This window comes from Lactuca sativa, chromosome 6 (assembly GCF_002870075.4).
Source record: "Lactuca sativa cultivar Salinas chromosome 6, Lsat_Salinas_v11, whole genome shotgun sequence".
NCBI classification, from domain to species: Eukaryota; Viridiplantae; Streptophyta; class Magnoliopsida; order Asterales; family Asteraceae; genus Lactuca; species Lactuca sativa.
This window is the reverse complement of record NC_056628.2, coordinates 196,182,168-196,203,725: the sequence shown is the minus strand read 5'-3', so window position 1 is coordinate 196,203,725 and position 21,558 is coordinate 196,182,168.

Genomic DNA, 21,558 nt, shown 5'->3' with positions numbered 1-21,558 from the left:
TTGTACTAGGACTGCATCATAGAGATGTAGGTCAAACCATCGAGAACAGTTTAGCAAAACAGAAAATTTACATTTACCTGAATGATTAGAAAACATCTAAGGCCAACCATAATCGCTCACGAACTCATTTTCTTATCGTGTAACAGAATCATGCCGTCGAAGAAAAGTAAACAAACCATCAACAAAACACCAACTCTTCAGATAGATGCAAGTACCTTTCAAGCTGCAGTCTCAGATGCCGTGACAAATTTCATGACTCACCTAAACGCTAACGATACAAATGTTAGCGGGATGGTTATCAATAATTCCAATCAAAGTAACAACCAAGTACATCAACGAGTATCAAACTACCACGACACCTCGAATCTCAAACTCAAGAGTAATAAACGAAAGTTCTGGGATATTTTTAAAGGAAAATCACCCCAAGGGTCAAACAAAAGACAACAACCTGTGGCAGCCTTCGCGGCCACGACGTCTGTAACTCCTATTACCATCCCTACTAGTATCCCAGTTATTCTTAACCCCACCATAACGTATGCTAGAAACCTACCAAAGTGCAATAAGTGCAACTTCCATCATCTAGGTAGTTGTCATCTGTTACACTGCAAGTACTGCAACAAGAACGGGCACACTACCAGCTCCTGCAGGACTCGGATCCAACAAACTACTTCGACTACCAATGTCGAAATTTCTCGAGTATTCCATCTATGCGGCGTAATGGGACATTTCAAAGGGGACTGCCCAACATCGAAGAGTGACGGGGGAACAGGAAGAGTTTGACCCCAGAACAACAAAAGACATCAAAGGACCCGACTATAATATAGGTACACTTCCAATCGACAGTAATTAAGTATACTTTCAAACTGTTAAAAACTAGTGCAACTCTAGTCTTATCTTTTGCGAGATCACTTCGGTCAAGGGACTCTCGTGCTGCGTATACTTGCTTTTTGAAGTATACCTTGTTCGCAGTCGTAGTCTTGTAGTTAAATTAAAGTACAGAAACTCTGTTAGAAGTTGCACTGTTATGTTTTGTCTGTAACCCCTTTATGATCTAGTCTAATGCCTTTATTTCCAAGTGAGTCCAATATTATCAGATAACTTGAGTCAATTCGACCCTCACAATACCAACTTCGTGCGTAAATTCTTTTCTCCGAAATCGCCTTTCTATCGAAGCCGTCATTCCAGAATTCCAAGGTACTCATGCATAGAGTATCTTATGTTTCGTATCCTTCCTGAAGAAACCTCAGCAAACCTCCCCGGAATACCACTCGTTCAGTACGTCAAGTTCAATTCGAAGACCACTACGATTGATCTATCGCTGTGGAATGTATACGCAAGGGTGGTACAAAATCAAGGCTTTACAAGCTTAGAATTGATGATTCCTCTTTAACTTCTTTTCCTTGTTTGGATGTGAGCTTAAAGAAGAATCATTTATTCGACTGGCTATTCAATCTTAATTATATATGACTCGTATACGCGAAGCTGCAATTGATGAACCAAGTATGACTTCTAATATGAACTTCAGGACAGAGACTTCCCAAAACTACGATTGATCATGCTGCCATGCGGATAAACTTAGAGTCCAATCAAATGGCTTCTCGCTGGGCGGGGACAAGAGATTTAGATAGAACAAGAGTACCTATCATAATCCTTACTTCGTGAGTAATCATACTTTCTTTTGGATATTCCCGATATCTTTCCAAAAGAAATCCCAGGATTACCTCCATGACGCCAAGGTCAACTTCGGAATCAAATTAGTTGCAGGGGCTACCCCTGTAACTGAATCGCTCTATAGTCTAGCACATACAGATATGCAAGAACTGTCCGATAAACTTAACGAACTGCTTAGAATTGGCTTGGTAAAGCCAAGCTTCTCACCCTGGGGAACTCAAGTCTGGTTCATCAAAGAAGAAAGACAAATTGTTTAGTATGTGCATCGACTATAGAGACCTCGACAAGATCACCATTGGAAATTGTTACCCTTTGCCTCTCATAGATAAATTGTATGACCAACCGCAAGGAACAAATCACCTTTCAAAGATGGATCTGAGATCCGAGTATCACCAGTTACGAGTGTAAGAGGAGGATGTCCCGAAGACGGCCTTCCGAACTCGTTGCGGACACTACAAGTCCGTAGTGATACCTCTCCGATAAGACCAATACGCCCGTAGTATTGATGAACTCAATGAATAGGGTATGTCGTCCTTACTTGGATCATTCCGTCATTGCCCTTATAAATAACCTACTTATCTAGTCTCATAGTAAGAAAAAGCATAGAAAGTATCTAAGACAGACCTTGGAAACATTACGCGAAGCTCTCTAAATGCGAGTTTTGGATTTGAAGAGTCGAATTCCTAAGGCACACTATTAGTGAAGTGGGAATTCATGTGGACCCTTCCAAAATCAAAACTTTTGAGAATTAGTCAGCACCAAAGACGCCTACAGAAATTCGCAAATTTCTAAGCTACGCTGACAAGATAAGGAAACCTTTGGAATTCTAGGAGTAGACCACGTTCCTTTGGAAGTCTCACCCCAGAAAGGCTTGATACGTTTCGGAAGGCATGGAAAGCTAAATCCAAGGTACATAGGGCCTTTCGAGATTCTTGATAGAATCGGCCCTATACCTTGCAAACTCAACCTACCCCGCGAGCTCAGTAACGCACATTCTACCTTCCATGACTCGAACTTGAAAAAGTGTCTTTCCGACGAGACTCTTGTAATCCCACTCGACGAGATCGAGATGAACAAGAGCCTTAACTTCGTGGAAGAACCATAGTGACCATGGACCGAGAGGTCAAGCAGGAGAAACAAAGCCGCATCCCATTAGTGAAGGTTCGCGGGAATGCCAAGCAAGGACCTGAGTTCACTTAGGAGCGCAAGGATCAATCAAAATGGAAGTATCCTCATCTCCTTACTCAATTATTCATACATACTTCCTTGCCTAAACAATAAATTTCAGGACAAAATTCCCTCTAACGGGGGGATGATGTGACAACACGAAATTTTCTATCCTGTATAGTCACGTAATTCATTGAAAGTCAAACTTACTCCTACTAACTTCGAGCACAGTTTAGATTTCGTTTGAGCATTCTGATCTTTATATATATCAAAGGATCAAATTCTAGAATGGGTCAACTAGAGTTCCAAACCACCAACCAAGCTTTAAACCCTCAAATGAGGAGTTTACGGCCATGAGACCATGAGTTTACGGCTGTAAACTCATGGGGCCGTAAACACCATGCCTATATAAGAAACACTTAGCCATTTTCAGTCATTCTTTCCATTTCAAGCCTAGAACTCGGGTTTTCTCTCAAGTATCATCATGAGCTTTCCTTCCAATCTTCCATTCATGTAAGTAAATCACTTCATCTAAGTGCTATACCTCACTTCTTCTTGATTCACACATGATTTCATCCATGAAATCTCTTCTTTTGATTAGATCTTCAAGTGTTCTTCAAAACACCAAGAACACACACTAGTGTTTTTGGACCTTAACCACCCTTACAAGCTTCTATATTGTAAGTACTCTTGTCTTAGCTTGTTCTATACATGAACCAACTAGTTTACACCTAGAGATCATCAAGAAAACATAATCAAAAGAGAGTTTATGGCCAAGGCACCTCCTTGGGCCGTAAACTCTATTTAAGTGTGCATTTGTGCCCTAGTCCCTTCCTAAGCCTTGGATACAAGTCTAGATCACATCCTTGAGGAGTATAGGACCTTAAACAAGCAAAAGAATCAAGCACACATGAGTTTACAGCTATAAACTCATGGGGGATTGACCATGGGCCGTAAACTCCTAAAAGTTGGTGCAATGGTGCCACTATTACTTCCTAAGGCTTGGACATGGTCATAGGATACTTAACCTTGACTTATAAGACCATAAAACACAAAATGGTACTAATTACCATGAGTTTACGACCGTAAACTCATGGGGGAAATGACCATTGGCCGTAAACTCACATGGTGTTACCATTTGGGCAGTAAACTCCAATGTGAGGCCATACAACCTTTAGATGCAACCCTTGGTACTTATAGCACTTGAACCAAAGTGTTTTACATGTCCTAGGGTGTCTTAACTTGGTTAATTAGTTGTTAAATGACTAACTGGATACATATATGTGTCATTATATGTTAAATAGGATCCGTGTATGTGTTCAAGTCTTCACTTGATGCTTAGCATCCTATACCATCCGTTCATCGAAACCACTCACTACAGGTGACTTCATACCCCTTAACCAACCTTTTAAATGTTTTTAATTGCTTTTATGGGGGCGGGGGATACAAGTTGAATCATTATAGTTATTATATCAATCACATGTGATTAATAACTATCAAACTGTGGATTTACTACACTTTTAGTTGTTTTACCAAGAAAACACATTTTTACATGCTAAACTATTTATCAAACTTGTTTTATATACTAAATCTTTCCTTTCGAATTCTATTACATTTGTGTTTCAAACAAAGAATTCCTTATACCTTAAACTGTTTATATCAAACAAATTGCTTTTAAATCGTTCCTCAAATGTTTTATAAAACTTCTTTTCAAACTTTTATATTGTCAAATGCATGCCTATATATCTATAGTTATGTAAGTAATGTTTAAAGGACTTAGGACTGCTAACTCGCTTTAATTTCTTTTCCTTGTTTGGATGTGGACTTAGGGTATCGGTTATTTGTCCGAATATCGTCTAAATATTAGTTACATATTATTTACGCATATGTAGACATAAAAGTTCTAGTAGTCAGTTCAGTACTTTTCGGTAGCAAGGACATACCTTCATTCAGTCATATACATACATTACTAGTAACTATAATAGGTATAGTTTAGGAGATACTAATTACTATGCCTAGTAAAAGAAATCCCATAAGAGTCAGTTCATTCATGAGTCTACACAAATATATTACATACTATATGAAGAGATACTATTACATACTATATGAAGAGATACTATTACATACTATATGAAGAAATACTACTACATACTATACAAGGAGAATTACTACATACTATACTATATACTATACAAGGAGAGTTACTACATACTGTACGGGACTGACCATCCTACACCTGGCTGCTAGCTACAGCGGGATCTGTTCATCGACGGATATTCTCAGTTGTAGTGTTCAGCGAGTTACGACGCCGTGTTTATCCTAAGACAAAAGGATACGATTTCAATGATTATATAATTTTCCCTATTACTTTTATCTTGTGACACATTCACATAATCGATGAGGTAGACTATATTTTAATAATAATAGTTATACACAGAAAAACCTTCATTCATACAGAGAAGTTAAGACTCGTCCTTTATTTTGATTACTTATTAACATGTCTTATTCTAAAAAGAACACTCGTGTATTAAAATTTTACTATTAATGCAATGGATGATGTTGTTGCTTGTGTACTACTTTACACTGTTGTGATACTTTACATGACGTCCTCCGCCCCAGACCGTTTCCGCCGTTCTTGGTTTTGGGGTGTGACAGATTGGTATCAAAGCATTGTTTATAGTGAATTACGTATATCAACCCATAAAAGATATATAGATTATAAATTCAATGGGATTAAAATACTCTGACCAAGATTTTATACTTTTAAATAATAAAATATTGAACTAAGTATACATGCATGCATTCATACTATCAGTGTCACAATGACAAAAACAAAAGTATTACGATTATTGAATATCACAAGTAAGCTCGGGGATGTATGGTCAGTCCTGGGAGTGGCATAGCCTGATCAACTATGCTGGCCCGACGAGTGATTAGCTTATGCCCAAGAATGGTTGTGATATGGCAACAAGTCTAAAAACTTACCAATACTACTACAATGAAGACATTAGGAGAATTTTGTGTTACTATAATTACTTAGTTGAGAACTAAAGATCTTCATTAATAAGTCAATAGTTGCTAAGTGGATACACTAAGGTTATATGTAACTAGGATGACATAGACATAGAATCTATGAATTTTTGCTTTACCCTCTATTCCTTGTCAATTTGCAGTTAAGGTCACTTATTCGATGGCCTATCCTGTTTTGATTACATATAACTGGTATGCACTTTACAAATATTGAAGTAACTGATGAAAATTATGATATAATTATCTAGTTAGTACGTCTAATAATTATTTCGTTACCCCAATTCTCGCGTAGATAACATGGCTGGACCCCATCCCCACGGCGACCCGTACTTCCCGAACGAAGGCAATGCTGGATGCTGACAAAAACAAAAGTATTACGATTGTTGAATATCACAAGTAAGCTTGGGGATGTATGGTCAGTCCTAGGAGTGGCATAGCTTGATCAACTATGCTGGTCCGATGAGTGATTAGCTTATGCCCAAGAATGGTTGTGATATGGCAACAAGTCTAAAAACTTACCAATACTACTAAAATGAAGACATTAGGAGAATTTTGTGTTACTACAATTACTTAGTTGAGAACTAAAGATCTTCATTAATAAGTCAATAGTTGCTAAGTGGATATACTAAGGTTATATGTAACTAGGAAGACATAGACTTAGAATCTGTAAATTTTTTCTTTACCCCATGTTCCTTGTGAATTTGGAGTTAAGGTCACTAATTCGAAGGCCTATCTTGTTTTGATTACATATAACTGGTATGCACTTTACAAATATTGAAGTAACTGATGAAAATTATCATATAATTATCTAGTTAGTACGTCTAATAATTATTTCGTTACCCCAATTCTCGCGTAGATAACATTGCTGGACCCCATCCCCACGGCGACCCGTACTTCTCGAATGAACGCAATGCTAGATGCTTTGGAGAAGAGCAAGAGGATGATCATCCAATCCCTTTGGATAATCACCATGCTGAAGGCTTTTCAGATGGTGCTAACTCCGAGCCCGAGGTTGAGAACCTACCCCCGATGGCTCCCAACCCAAATCCTAACCCTCGTCCGGCTTTTCAAGGCCCGACGCCCCCTTGGGTAGAATGCTTGGAGACATGGAGCGAAGAGCAAGACCAGCCCAATCCATTCAACGAAGACCGAAGCTTCTATAACCTGAGCGAGGGAAGCTTGGCAGACAGGGTTCCGCCAATCCTGGTCCGCAGGGTTGCCCGAAACGAAATCCAATGCAATACAACTCTCCATCGCATCACAGAGGTTGATGCCAATTCAAGAATACATACCATCCGTACCACCCATCTTGAAGATGCTCATGTGAGGTCTGAGAGAGACCACGAGGCCCTGCTACAAGCACTAGCCGAAACACGAGCCGAAGTCATAGAGCTCCGAGTACGCCAGAGGGTGTACAAAAGACACATGCTTGATATGGAGCGCCACCTGGCTGAACTAAGGGTTCAGCAGAGGGATGACCGTCACGAGTAGGAGATGCTTTATCTTTCCTCCCTTGTTATAAGGAACGGTTTTCCTGTCTATGACATATGTAGCACTTTTCTATGTAACTACCCCAGTACTGTAAGTACTTTAGTTAGGACTTTATGCTGTCAAAATTTTTCTACTCCGGATATGATGTAATACCTTCTACAAGGTCATTTTCCCAAACTTATTACATCATACATATCAAGGAGATTGACAGTCGATTAGTTTCTGTGTTAATCTTTGTTCAAATACTTTCATTCTACTATCGTTAGAATTCTATCTGAAACTCACTCTAGCCAAGTTATTGAGCTATGGTAATTCCGCTCAGGGATCACTTCCAATTCTTTTTGAATGTTGGATCCTGTTATCCACCAACCAATGATGCCCTAGTTAGGTGTGCAAACGAGCCGAGCCGAGCCCGAGCCTGGCCAGGCTCGGCTCGGGCTCGTTTAAATTATATGAGGCTCGAGATCGAGCTCGGCTCGATTCGAGCTTTCTTTTACTGAGCTCGACTCGAGCTCGTAAAGAGTTATACAAGCTCGGCTCGGACTCGGGCTCGACTCGTTTTTATCGGGCGTGCCTAAATAAGCTTAAGCTCGGCTCGAGCTCGTTAAAAAGCTCGTTTACTAATACCCGAAATTCATAATTCCACTAATATGTTTTTATTTTAATATATATATATACATATATATATATATATATATATATATATATATATATATATATATATATATGTATATATATATATATATATATATATATAATAAATAATATTATATAAAGGCTCGTTTAGGCTCGCGAGCCTAATCGAGCTTTGTGACATAGGCTTGAGCTCGAGCTCGTTTAATAAACAAGCTTATTATTAAGCTCGAGCTCGGCTCGGGCTCGTTTAAAATTGGTTTCGAGTCGAGCTTTTAACGATCCGAGCTCGAGTAGCTCACGAATAGCTTGGCTCGTTTACACCCCTAGCCCTAGTTCGGACAACAATCGACTTATGGTCATTCTATAAACCTACTTCTTCCATTGTACTAGGACTGCATCATAGAGATGTAAGTCAAACCATCGAGAACAGTTTAGCAAAACGGAAAATTTACATTTACCTGAATGATTAGAAAACATCTAAGGCCAACCATAATCGCTCACAAACTCATTTTCTTATCGTGTAACATAATCATGTCGTCGAAGAAAAGTAAACAAACCATCAACAAAACACCAACTCTTCAGATAGATGCAAGTACCTTTCAAGCTGCAGTCTCAGATGCCGTGACAAATTTCATGACTCACCTAAACGCTAACGATACAAATGTTAGCGGGATGGTTATCAATAATTCCAATCAAAGTAACAACCAAGTACATCAACGAGTATCAAACTACCACGACACCTCGAATCTCAAACTCAAGAGTAATAAACGAAAGTTCTGGGATATTTTTAAAGGAAAATCACCCCAAGGGTCAAACAAAAGACAACAACCTGTGGCAGCCTTCGCGGCCACGACGTCTGTAACTCCTACTACCATCCCTACTAGTATACCAGTTATTCTTAACCCCACCATAACGTATGCTAGAAACCTACCAAAGTGCAATAAGTGCAACTTCCATCATCTAGGTAGTTGTCATCTATTACACTGCAAGTACTGCAACAAGAACGGGCACACTACCAGCTCCTGCAGGACTCGGATCCAACAAACTACTTCGACTACCAATGTCGAAATTTCTCGAGTATGCCATCTATGCGGCGTAATGGGACATTTCAAAGGGGACTGCCCAACATAGAAGAGTGACGGGGGAACATGAGGAGTTTGACCCCAGAACAACAAAAGACATCAAAGGACCCGACTATAATATAGGTACACTTCCAATCGACAGTAATTAAGTATACTTTCAAACTGTTAAAAACTAGTGCAACTCTAGTCTTATCTTTTGCGAGATCACTTCGGTCAAGGGACTCTCGTGCTGCGTATACTTGCTTTTTGAAGTATACCTTGTTCGCAGTCGTAGTCTTGTAGTTAAATTAAAGTACAGAAACTCTGTTAGAAGTTGCACTGTTATGTTTTGTCTGTAACCCCTTTATGATCTAGTCTATTGCCTTTATTTCCAAGTTAGTCCAATATTATCAGATAACTTGAGTCAATTCGACCCTCACAATACCAACTTCGTGCGTAAATTCTTTTCTCTGAAATCGCCTTTCTATCGAAGCCGTCATTCCAGAATTCCAAGGTACTCATGCATACAGTATCTTATATTTCGTATCCTTCCTGAAGAAACCTCAGCAACCTTTTAAATGTTTTTAAATGCTTTTCTAGGGGGGATACAAGTTGAATCATTATAGTTATTATATCAATCACATGTGATTAATAACTATCAAACTGTGGATTTACTAAACTTTTAGTTGTTTTAACAAGCAAACACATTTTTACATGTTAAACTCTTTATCAAACTTGTTTTATATACTAAATCTTTCCTTTCGAATTTTGTTACAATTATATTTCAAACAAAGATTTCCTTATACTTTAAACTGTTGATATCAAACAAACTACTTTTAAATCGTTCCTCAAATGTTTTACAAAACTTCTTTTCAAACTTTTATATTGTCAAATGCATGCCTTTATATGTGTAGTTATGTAAGTAATGTTTAAAGGACTTACGACTGCTAACTCACTTTAATTCCTTTTCCTTGTTTGGATGTGGCCTTAGGGTATCGGTTATTCGTCTGAATGTCGTCTAAATATTAGTTACGTATTATTTATGCATATGTAGACATAAAAGTTCTAGTAGTCAGTTCAGTACTTTTGGGTAGCAAGGACATACTTTCATTCAGTCATATACATACATTACTAGTAACTATAATAGGTATAGTTTAGGAGATACTAATTAGTATTCCTAGTACAAGGACTCACATAAGAGTCAGTTCATTCATGATTCTATACAAATATATTACATACTATATGAAGAGATACTATTACATACTATATGAAGAGATACTATTACATACTATATGAAGAAATACTATTACATATTATACAAGGAGAATTACTACATACTATACTATATACTATATAAGGAGAGTTACTACATACTGTATAGGACTGACCATCCTACACCTGGCTGCTAGCTACAGCGGGACCTGTTCATCGATGGATGTTCTCGGTTGTACTGTTCGGCTAGTTACCACGTCGTGTTTATCCTAAGACAAAAGGATACGATTTCAATGATTATATAATTTTCCCTATTACTTTTATCTTGTGACACATTCACATAATCAATAAGGTAGACTATATTTTGATAATAATAGTTACACACGGGAAAAACCTTCATTCATATAGAGAAGCAAACCTTCAAAACAGTCGGGTCTTGGTAGAAGACTACATTTTATACTAGTAGGAAATATGGGATTTTCTAGGGTTTTCATACTTATACAAACTTAATCTTCAAACATTTACAAGTCTTTTATTTATAGTTTTACTAATCAATGAAACTAAAATACTTATGAATTCACAAGCTTAAATGCTGATCTACGCTTTCAAAATAACTTGTATTCTCAGGTCACCAGTAGACATGTACGATGACCAGGTTTTGAGAAGACGGAGCTGTCAAGACTCGTCTTTTATTTTGATTACTTATTATCATGTCTTCTTCTATAAAAGAACACTCATGTATTAAAATTTTAATATTAATGCAATGGATGATGTTGTTGCTTGTTTACTACTTTGCACTGTTGTGATACTTTACATGACGTCCTCCGCCCCAGAACATTTTCGCCGTTCTTGGTTTTAGGGTGTGACATTTTATTTTAATGGGCCCAGAACCTTCCATTTGGGCCCATAATATCAAAATCAAGAATTCAAGGCCCAAACCACTCCTCCTTTCTCGTTTTCTTTCTTCCTCTCGGCCCAACAACTAAAACAAACAAAAAAATGAAGAAAAGAAGGTTTATGTGGGCTTGCCACCAAGGGCGGTCCGTTGGGTTTCGTTGCCCTGGGCGACCAATGTTAATAATGCCCTTATATCTATCTATTACCATTATATGTTGCAAAAATGCGACACAAAGAACTATAATAATAAACAAAAGAAAAGAAAAGAAATAACTAATGGTCGCCATTGTTCCTTGATAGTGAAACTTTAAGATTGATGTCATGCATACTGCAAGCATACAAATTAAGCCATTTATAATTGTAGATTAAGAATTGCTTTGATTATTGTAGTTTTCCCACACTACAGGTACTAGCAATAAAAAAATATTTAAGTCAACACTCCGAAATAAAGATAAGTCAACAAAACAAGTTAGCTTATATTCAATAAGTTATAATAAGTGATTTTACGACTAGAAACAAATCTACATCTAATTTTCTGCAAACTTTATGAATACCTTTAGGTAATAAGTTAATGGGAAAATCAATGAAAATCAAATATTGCCTTGCATATCTTAACTTGATATAGTTCATGTACAGGGCCTACCACAAATCTTTTTCTCAAAACAATCTGCATCTTTTTCACAAACATATATTTTCCAATTCTTTACTATTAAAATAAATTGTTTTTATAAATATGATAAATAGAGTTGAGGACCATGGCTAGCTACTTTACTCCCTAAACTTTACCATACATTTCACTTAGTACTTTCATCGAACAATTGGAACTCGTCAAAAAATTAAAGCCATAAACATAAACATCAGATCCGAACACAACCAAAAGAGAAAGTATGATAAGAAATTAAACTACTAAACTAACTCTACATTCAACAGAATCCTCCATCGTCTCTTTCTGTTAAGAAAATCATAGTTTATAATATTCACACAAAAAAATTAGACTATAGATACATACACGACTTGGAAAAAACCTGAGTCTTCAGCATTTTAACTACTAATGAAAGAGAAACTTCCCTGAAATCAAAGCTATACAAATTCTCAAGTAAAACCGTTGACATATATTTACAATAAAAAAATAGACAAGAAAAAAATAGTAGAAGGAAATTAGAAAGTATGTCCAATAACACAAATGACACTATAGAATATTGAATTAGGGCTTACAACAAAGGAAGAACGAAAATATATGAGAAACAAAAGTCTCTTTAAGAACTTTAGCACTTAAGAATTAAGATTTAGGAGAACTGGTGAACAAAGAACACAAATCAGATTGGGATAATGAATTAGGATTTAGGAGAAATTTAAAATAACAATTATGAGAAAATAATAGTACCAGTTTGCATGCCCGTCTCCTTGTCTTCTCCCATCTCGTCGTTTGATGCACTAATTAGGTGTGTGTTTATTTATTCTAGTAGAATAGCTTAATTTTGCCGCCTCATGAGTCATGAATCGTGTTTCCTCATTTTCTTTAGAGTGGGATTATGGAACCAACATATGAGGCCCAATATAACAGTATCCATAACATTAGGTCCAAATAACTCGCTGCCCCCATAAAATTTGTTGTCGTGGGGCCTGGCCCAGCTCGCCCTGGGCTTGGACCGGCCCTGCTTGCCACCTAAACTTTATTTAATGGTAATCCAGGCTAAAAACCCGTAACCATCAAGTATTAACCATTTGATTCTCTCACTTCCTCCTCCTCTAAATTTGGCCGAGAACACACACATATCAACACCATCTTCATTTTCTTAGACTCTCACAAGAAGTCCCTCAAGAAGTCTCCTAATTCTCTCTAGATTTTCGAGATTTGGTGTGTGTCTTTAAGAGATTCTTCTTCAAGATCATCAACTTTGGTAAGTTCTCACTTAGATCTACGATTTAACTTCTTGATCTCTTAAAAAACTCCTCTTACACCCATTTTCTTGTGGATCATGTTCTTAGAACCATCTAAGTTCAAAAACCTCCACAAGAGGCTTGCTAAAGCCGAGATCTTCTCACTTCTTAATCAAAAACCGAATTCAAACCCCAAGGTGAGTTCATAGCCCCTATTTTGGATTTTTACTTGGTTTTACGGGAGAATACAAGTTGCCTTGTGTAGATCTATGTGTATATGCATGAATATGTGTGTTTTTCATGATTTATTTGGTGATTATCTATTATTTACTTCATAAATCTAAAAATTTGTTATGAATATGAAGTTTATCACTTGGATCTACATGAAAACTGAAACGACCCAAAAATTTCGTTTTTCAACATAACCAAAAACCATAATCTGAGTGTTATATCAATAACCATACATGATGTATCTCAAAATAATAATAGAACACTGTGCGGAAAACTGTATCATATCCATGTCATATAAAAATCAAGGACCAATCAACTCCCAGAATAAAAGCTGAAACTGTGGTCTGTGCGATGCCATCATCCCGAGCTCTTCCCTCTACATGCGGAAGTACCTGAAACCAAAACTGAAAGTGTAAGCACGAAGCTTAGTGAGCTCCCCCAAACTACCACATACCATACAATACATATAAATCACATACTGGGCCTTGCCCACTGCATCAGACCGAGGTCTGGTACTAGCTGCATCGGACCGAAGTCTGGAACTGACTGGGACCTTGTCCCCTGCATCGGACCAAAGTCCGGAACTAACTGCATCGGACCGAATCCGGAACTAACTGCATCGGACCAAAATCCGGAACTGACTGCATCGGACCGAAGTCCGGAACTAACTGCATCGGACCGAAGTCCGGAACTGACTGATCATGACATAGCATAACACATAACAACTATTATAATCACATATACTGCATACTGCATCGGACCGAAGTCCGGAACACATACTCGAATATGCTTGAATCACAAAGACATCAAGCACTCTAGCTACTGCATCAGACTAAAGACCAGAACTACTGATAATTACACGGGCCGGCATTGCGGCCGTAGACCCGTTCCTACTGAAGGGAAACTCACCTCGTGAACTGGCTGCTGAGTGTATGGCTCTGGAAGCTAGCTGCTGCTGCTCCGGTATCTCCCCGGCTACAAGTCCATAAAGACACTCAATCAAATACTAAACACTGCACTGGGTAAAATGACTCTTTTACCCTTGGTCAAAGTCAACTCTCAGACAAAGTCAACTCTCGGTCAAAGTCAACCCATAGTTGACCTGACTCGCCGAGTTGGGCCGCCAACTCGCCGAGTCCCTATTCTCACTCTTCGACTCAACTCGCTACTACTCGTCGAGTATGGCATCGACTCGACGAGTACTCTCCCGATCCAAGAACTCAGACAATCTTCATCCGACTCGCCGAGTCCTATGAACAACTCGACGAGTTGTTCTTGAGCTTAAGAAGATTGCCTTGGACTCGCCGAGTTGTATGAACAACTCGCCGAGTCCCTCCATCACTGAGTCTACCCTCGAACTCACTGAGTCCACTCCACCACTCACTGGGCCCACTCGACATCGCTCAAAATGAAGGAATCGGGGACTCGCGACTTGACTCGCCGAGTCGTTCATCCGACTCGCCGAGTCGTTCATCCGACTCGCCGAGTCACCGCCATGCAACTATTCTACACTCGATTCTGCTCGAATCCAATACATACAAATGATAGATCTGAGTCCATTAAGCTGATTTACCACGTAAAGTTTCCAACTTTACGTGTACAAACACATGAACAAGGGAATAAAGGCTAAAAGATGCTTAAAAGGGGTAGATCTAGGGTTAATACGCAAAATAACTCCATAAAGGCAACAGATTTGGGATCTACAACTCCTAAATGAACAGATCTAAGGTTATCTCGGCATAAAAGAGCTTCCATGACAACATAAGGCTTGAGAAAGGCATTAACAAGATCTAGAAAGGGTTTTAAAGCATAAAAGGGAAGGAGATCTGAAAAATACCTCAAAGAGTTCTTGCTTTCCCCTTGAATCTCTGCTCCACAATCCTTCTCCTTGCTCCTTTCTTCTTCTCCTTCTTCAAGCCTTCACAATTAGCACACAAAATCACTTAGAACACTCAAGAACGAATTAGGGTTTTTCTCACAGCTTTAGAGGGTGAAGGAGGCGAGATTGGGGGCTATAAGGTGGCTTAAATAGTGGGCAACCCGGGGATTAAGGGTTTCTCCCAGACGGACAGACTCGCCGAGTCCAGAATATGGACTCGCCGAGTCGCCAGCTAACACGTGCTCGAAATCCCGTCCCTACTCGGCGAGTCAGGCTATGAACTCGCCGAGTCCCTTTACAAAACTTCAAAATAAATACCAAGGAATCATCATACCGGGAACGGGTCGTTACAATTCTCCCCCACTTATCTCAGACTTCGTCCTCGAAGTCTGCTACGGCTGAATCTGCAAATATCTCTGGGTAGTGCTCCCTCATCTCCTCCTCAGCCTCCCACGTCCACTCAGACCCTTTCCGGTGCTGCCACTGCACCTTCACTAACTGAATTACCTTGTTCCTCAAGGTCTTGGTCTTCAGGTCCAGAATCGCGACCGGCCTGTCAATATAATTCAGGCTACTATCAACCTGAATATCCTCTAGGGGAACGACTGCTGACTCATCCGCCAGACACTTCCTCAACTGAGTCACATGGAAAGTGTTGTGGATCTGACTAAGCTCCTCAGGAAGATCTAACCGATAAGCGACCCGACCTACCCGGGCCAAAACCCTGAAAGGACCAATAAATCTGGGGCCCAACTTGCCTCTCTTCCGGAACCTGATGACACCCTTCCAAGGTGAGACCTTCAGAAGGACCATATCTCCCACCTGGAACTCCAAGTCCGAACGCCTCCTGTCGGCGTAGCTCTTCTGCCGACTCTGAGCAGTCTGCAGTCTACTACGGACCTGCTGGATCAACTCAGTCGTCTTGAGCACTACCTCCGTGCTCCCAATGACCGGCTGACCAACCTCGCCCCAACAAATCGGGGTCCTACACTTCCTCCCATACAACATCTCAAAGGGAGGTCGGTCAATGCTCGCATGATAACTGTTGTTATACGAGAATTCCGCTAACGGAAGATACGTATCCCAACTGCCACCGAAATCTAGGACACATGCCCTAAGCATATCCTCGAGAGTCTGAATCGTCCTCTCGCTCTGCCCGTCTGTCTGAGGGTGGAAGGCGGTGCTGAAATGGAGACGAGTACCCATCTCGACGTGGAACCGCTTCCAGAATCTGGATGTGAAACGGACATCTTGGTCAGACACCACCGATACCGGCACTCCATGACGTGCCAAAATCTCTCGCACATAGATATCGGCTAACTTCTCCGCCGATATACTCTCCTGGATCGGGATAAAATGGGCGCTCTTCGTCAACCGATCCACTACTACCCATATCGAATCCACTCCTCGTGCGGTCCTGGGAAGCTTGGTGACAAAATCCATGGTAATGTCCTCCCATTTCCATACAGGAATGTCTAACGGCTGCATCCTGCCGTGAGGTCTCTGGTGCTCCGCCTTGACCTTCCGGCAGGTCAGGCATCTCTCGACGTACCAGGCGACGTCCCGCTTCATGCAGGGCCACCAATAATCAGGTCGAAGATCTCGGTACATCTTCATCGCCCCTGGGTGGATAGAAAACCGAGACTTATGAGCCTCATCCATCAACACTTGCCGTACTCCACCCCAGTACGGTACCCACACTCTCCCGTGAAGCGTCAGCAACCCACGACTATCATAATCAAACGAGGCTACTCGGCCCACGATTCTCTCACACTTCTGTCTTTCCTCCTTGAGACCCTCCACCTGAGCCTCCTTGATCCGCTCCAACAACGGAGTGATCACTGTCATCCTCAAACATAGATCTCTGATAGGGGCCGCCGACACCTTGCGGCTCAGGGCATCGGCCACCACGTTGGCCTTCCCTGGATGGTAAAGGATCTCACAGTCGTAATCCTTTAGCACATCCAACCACCTTCTATGCCTCATGTTCAGACTCGGCTGATCCATAAGGTACCTCAAACTCTTGTGATCCGTGTAAATAGTACAACGGACCCCATATAGGTAATGCCTCCAAATCTTGAGGGCAAACACAACTGCCCCCAGCTCCAAATCATGGGTAGGATAATTAGCCTCGTGAGGCTTCAACTGTCTCGAGGCATAAGCTATCACATGGCCTCGCTGCATCAGAACTGCTCCCAAACCTGTGATCGAGGCATCACAATAGACTACAAAGTCCTCTACTCCCTCTGGCAAGGTAAGGATCGGAGCCTCGCACAATCTCTGCCTAAGGGTCTCGAATGTTGTCTGCTGCTCCGGACCCCAACGAAATACCACTGACTTCTTGGTCAGTCGGGTGAGCGGCACTGCTATCTTGGAGAAATCCTGAATAAATCTCCGATAATACCCTGCCAACCCTAGGAAGCTTCGAATCTCAGATGGAGACTTCGGGACCTCCCACTGCATCACGGCCTCTATCTTGCTCGGATCTACCAGAATACCCTTCTGGTTGACGAGGTGACCAAGGAACTGCACCTCGCGCAACCAGAACTCACATTTGGAGAACTTTGCGAAAAGTCTCTCCCTCCTCAAAACCTCCAGCACCTCCCGCAGATGCTCCTCGTGCTGCTCCTGCGTCTTGGAATATACCAAGATGTCATCTATGAACACTATCACTGACCGATCCAGCATCGGCCTACACACGCGGTTCATGAGATCCATGAACGCGGCTGGAGCATTGGTGAGCCCAAATGGCATCACCACAAACTCGTAATGACCATACCTGGTCCTGAAAGCAGTCTTCTGTACATCCTCATCTCTAACCCGCATCTGATGATATCCGGAGCGTAGATCAATCTTGGAGAACCAAGACGCTCCCTGAAGTTGATCAAACAAATCATCTATCCTCGGGAGTGGGTAACGATTCTTCACCGTTACCTTATTCAACTCCCGGTAATCTATACACATACGATGCGACCCATCCTTCTTCCTCACAAACAGGATCGGCGCTCCCCAAGGTGAACTGCTCGGCCGAATGAAACCCTTGTCTAACAGCTCCTGCAGTTGTGTAGACAACTCCTGCATCTCAGGGGGAGCTAGTCGATACGGTGCCTTGGCTATCGGAGCCGCACCAGGAATGAGGTCGATCCTGAACTCAACCTGTCTCTCAGGAGGTATCCCCGGCAAATCCTCGGGAAACACGTCCGGGTAGTCTCGAACAATAGGAACATCATCAACTGTCGACTTGCCCTTCTCCCGGGCATCCAAACGTAACCTACAAAACCGGCGCAACCCTGCTGAACATAGCGTCTCGCCCTTGCGGCGGAACAAAAGGTCGGTCCTCGCTGTGGCCTCTCGCCCTGAATCACCAACTCTCCCCCACTAGGAGTGCGAACCCTCACTAGCTGAAGCTCACAATCAATCACTGCCCTATTGGGGCTTAGCCAATCCATACCCACAATAACCTTATTCCCTCGCAGGGGAATAGGTACCAGATCCACTGAAAATTGCTCATCGAATAACTGAAGGGAGCACCCTCTATGCACTCTGCCGACCCTCACGGTCCTATCATCTGCTATCTCAACCTCTAATGGACAATCCAGCTCCCCTGGAGCTCTACTAAATCTCTTGCTAAGCGCAAGTGATACGAATGATCGGGTGGCCCCCGAATCGAATAATACCATGGCAGAAATGTCGTTCACAGAGAACGACCCTGAATAAAACATAAAATCATAAGCAATATACAATCAATAATAATAAAGAGATAAATGGAAGATACATACCCGTCACCACATCAGGAGTCGCTCGCGCCTCCTCTGCTGTCATCTGAAACGCCCTACTCTTCGCCACTGGCGCATCAGCTCGGCCCTGCCGGCCATCTGTAATCCTCAAGGTAGCAGGGGCAGGTGAAACCACCTTCCCTGCTGCGGCTAAGCTCGGACACTGGGACTTTTTATGTCCCCTCTGATTGCACTGAAAGCAAATCAGATCTGATGCTGCGACGGCAGTAGCAGGGGCCGTGCAATCCCTACTCAAATGCCCAATCCGACCGCACTTGTAGCAGCCAGAACTCCCTGCCTTGCACGCTCCCTCGTGCAATCTCCCACACTTGCCACATCGACCGTGGCTCTGCTGACTCCTAGATCTGTGGTCTGAAACCTTGGGCTTTTTGCCCGAACCTCCTGAACCCGAAACCGTCTCCGGTTTCCTCTTCTTCTCCATCTCGAGATCAATCTCCCTCTCCCGCGCCCTAGCAATCATATCTTCCAGCGTTTTACAGCTGGACCGGCTCACAAACTGGCGGATATCGCTCCGAAACATCTCATGATAACGGGCCTTCTTCATTTCCTCATCACCCACGTACTGAGGAACGAGAAGAGCCCTCTCCCTGAACTTGGCGGTGATCTCCGCCACTGTTCTGTGTAGTCTGGGTGAGGTCCTGAAACTCCCTAGCTAGCTGTTGCACCTCAATGACCGGTGCAAACTCCGCCCTGAACCTGGTAGAGAAATCAGCCCAGGTCATGGCGTCCAATGCTGCATCATCCCCAATGGCATGTCCGACCTCCTCCCACCAATCCCATGCCCTGTCCTTCAGAAGGCAGGACGTCAATCTGACCTTGTCCCCCTCGGGACATCTGCTAGTACGGAAAGCGTTGGCCACATCTGCCAACCTTCTGGTGCTCGCTATGGGGTCTCGCGCCCCATGATAGTCCGGAGCTCCACACGCCCTGAACTCCCTGAAGGTAAGGGTGCGCGACCCCATCATGGCCGCCACCTCGGCACGGAAGGTGCCCAATCTCTCATCCATCAGCTCTAGAATCCCCTCCTTGATCGAACCGAAGATCACAGGAGTCTGCTCTATAATGATGCGCGTAATCTCCGAAGAAAGAAACTCTCGGGTCTGCTCATCCATGCGCTTATCCCCCGAGCCTGAACCTGATCCCTCCCCGGCATCTCCACTGCCGGCTGCTGATCTCGAACGCAAAACCACCATTCTGAAACACATCACAACTACATCAGAAAACAGAAATATCCCAAGGGATCATTGATACTACAACTAGCTTCTTGGTCTTGTCTCAGCCTTTCTTGATTCTAGTACGGATCCTCTGCTTCCGGTAGTACGTGCCCATACTACCTTCCACATCTATCCATACTTTCTTCAAGAACTGCCTTGACTCCACCAAGTCACTTCTACTACTACTGATCTCTACTACTCTCATCCCAGGCTTGCCCTAGGGAAACCTCAGACTCAACTCAACTAGTCCTCAGCTGCTGAAGGTCTCTTTATAATGCTAATTAACCACCACCTGAACACCATCACATGTGACGAAGATCAGATAATCCTTCAAGTAAAAGACCCGTCCCTATAACGGTTGGACTCAAACAAGAGCTGCGCAATAGGGCCAGTTCCAGCACTCTGGGATTATTCAACCCTGATCACATGTGGTGTAACGTGTTCACCTAATGGCTAACTTCCATCACTCAGAACTCCCACAAAGCACGAAGCAAGCAGCATTCGGATAAAGAAAACATACATAAGCAAAACTATTCTCAAAACGAGAAACTGATCTAGCATACAGTGCTAAGCTCATACTATCAGGCATAACCTAAACAGGCTATCCTACTGTTGTCTACTCAATACTAGCATGCAATACTCATAAAGCTGTAACACATAAAGCAGGCACATAAGGCATCCTCCTAGATCCTTAGTCCTATACTAGCATGTTGTTCTACTGAAACTGAAACTGAACAAATAACTTGTATGGGTAATTTGGGAGTACTTACTTGAGCTCGGCTGATCGCATGCACCACACCCTTATCTTATTTAAAAAAAAATTCTTTCTTTCTAAGTGCTTTCCAAAATTCTTTTAGAAAACATTTTCCCTTTAAAAAAAATCTTTTTATTTCCCCTTAGTTTGAGTTCAGATACACCCGGAAGTGTATCTGAATCCCTCAAACCAGGGCTCTGATACCAACTTGAAACGACCCAAAAATTTCGTTTTTCAACATAACCAAAAACCATAATCTGAGTGTTATATCAATAACCATACATGATGTATCTCAAAATAATAATAGAACACTGTGCAGAAAACTGTATCATATCCATGTCATATAAAAATCAAGGACCAATCAACTCCCAGAATAAAAGCTGAAACTGTGGTCTGTGCGACGCCATCATCCCGAGCTCTTCCCTCTACATGCAGAAGTACCTGAAACCAAAACTGAAACTGTAAGCACGAAGCTTAGTGAGCTCCCCCAAACTACCACATACCATACAATACATATAAATCACATACTGGGCCTTGCCCACTACATCAGACGAGGTCTGGTACTAGCTGCATCGGACCGAAGTCTGGAACTGACTGGGACCTTGTCCCCTGCATCGGACCAGAGTCCGGAACTAAC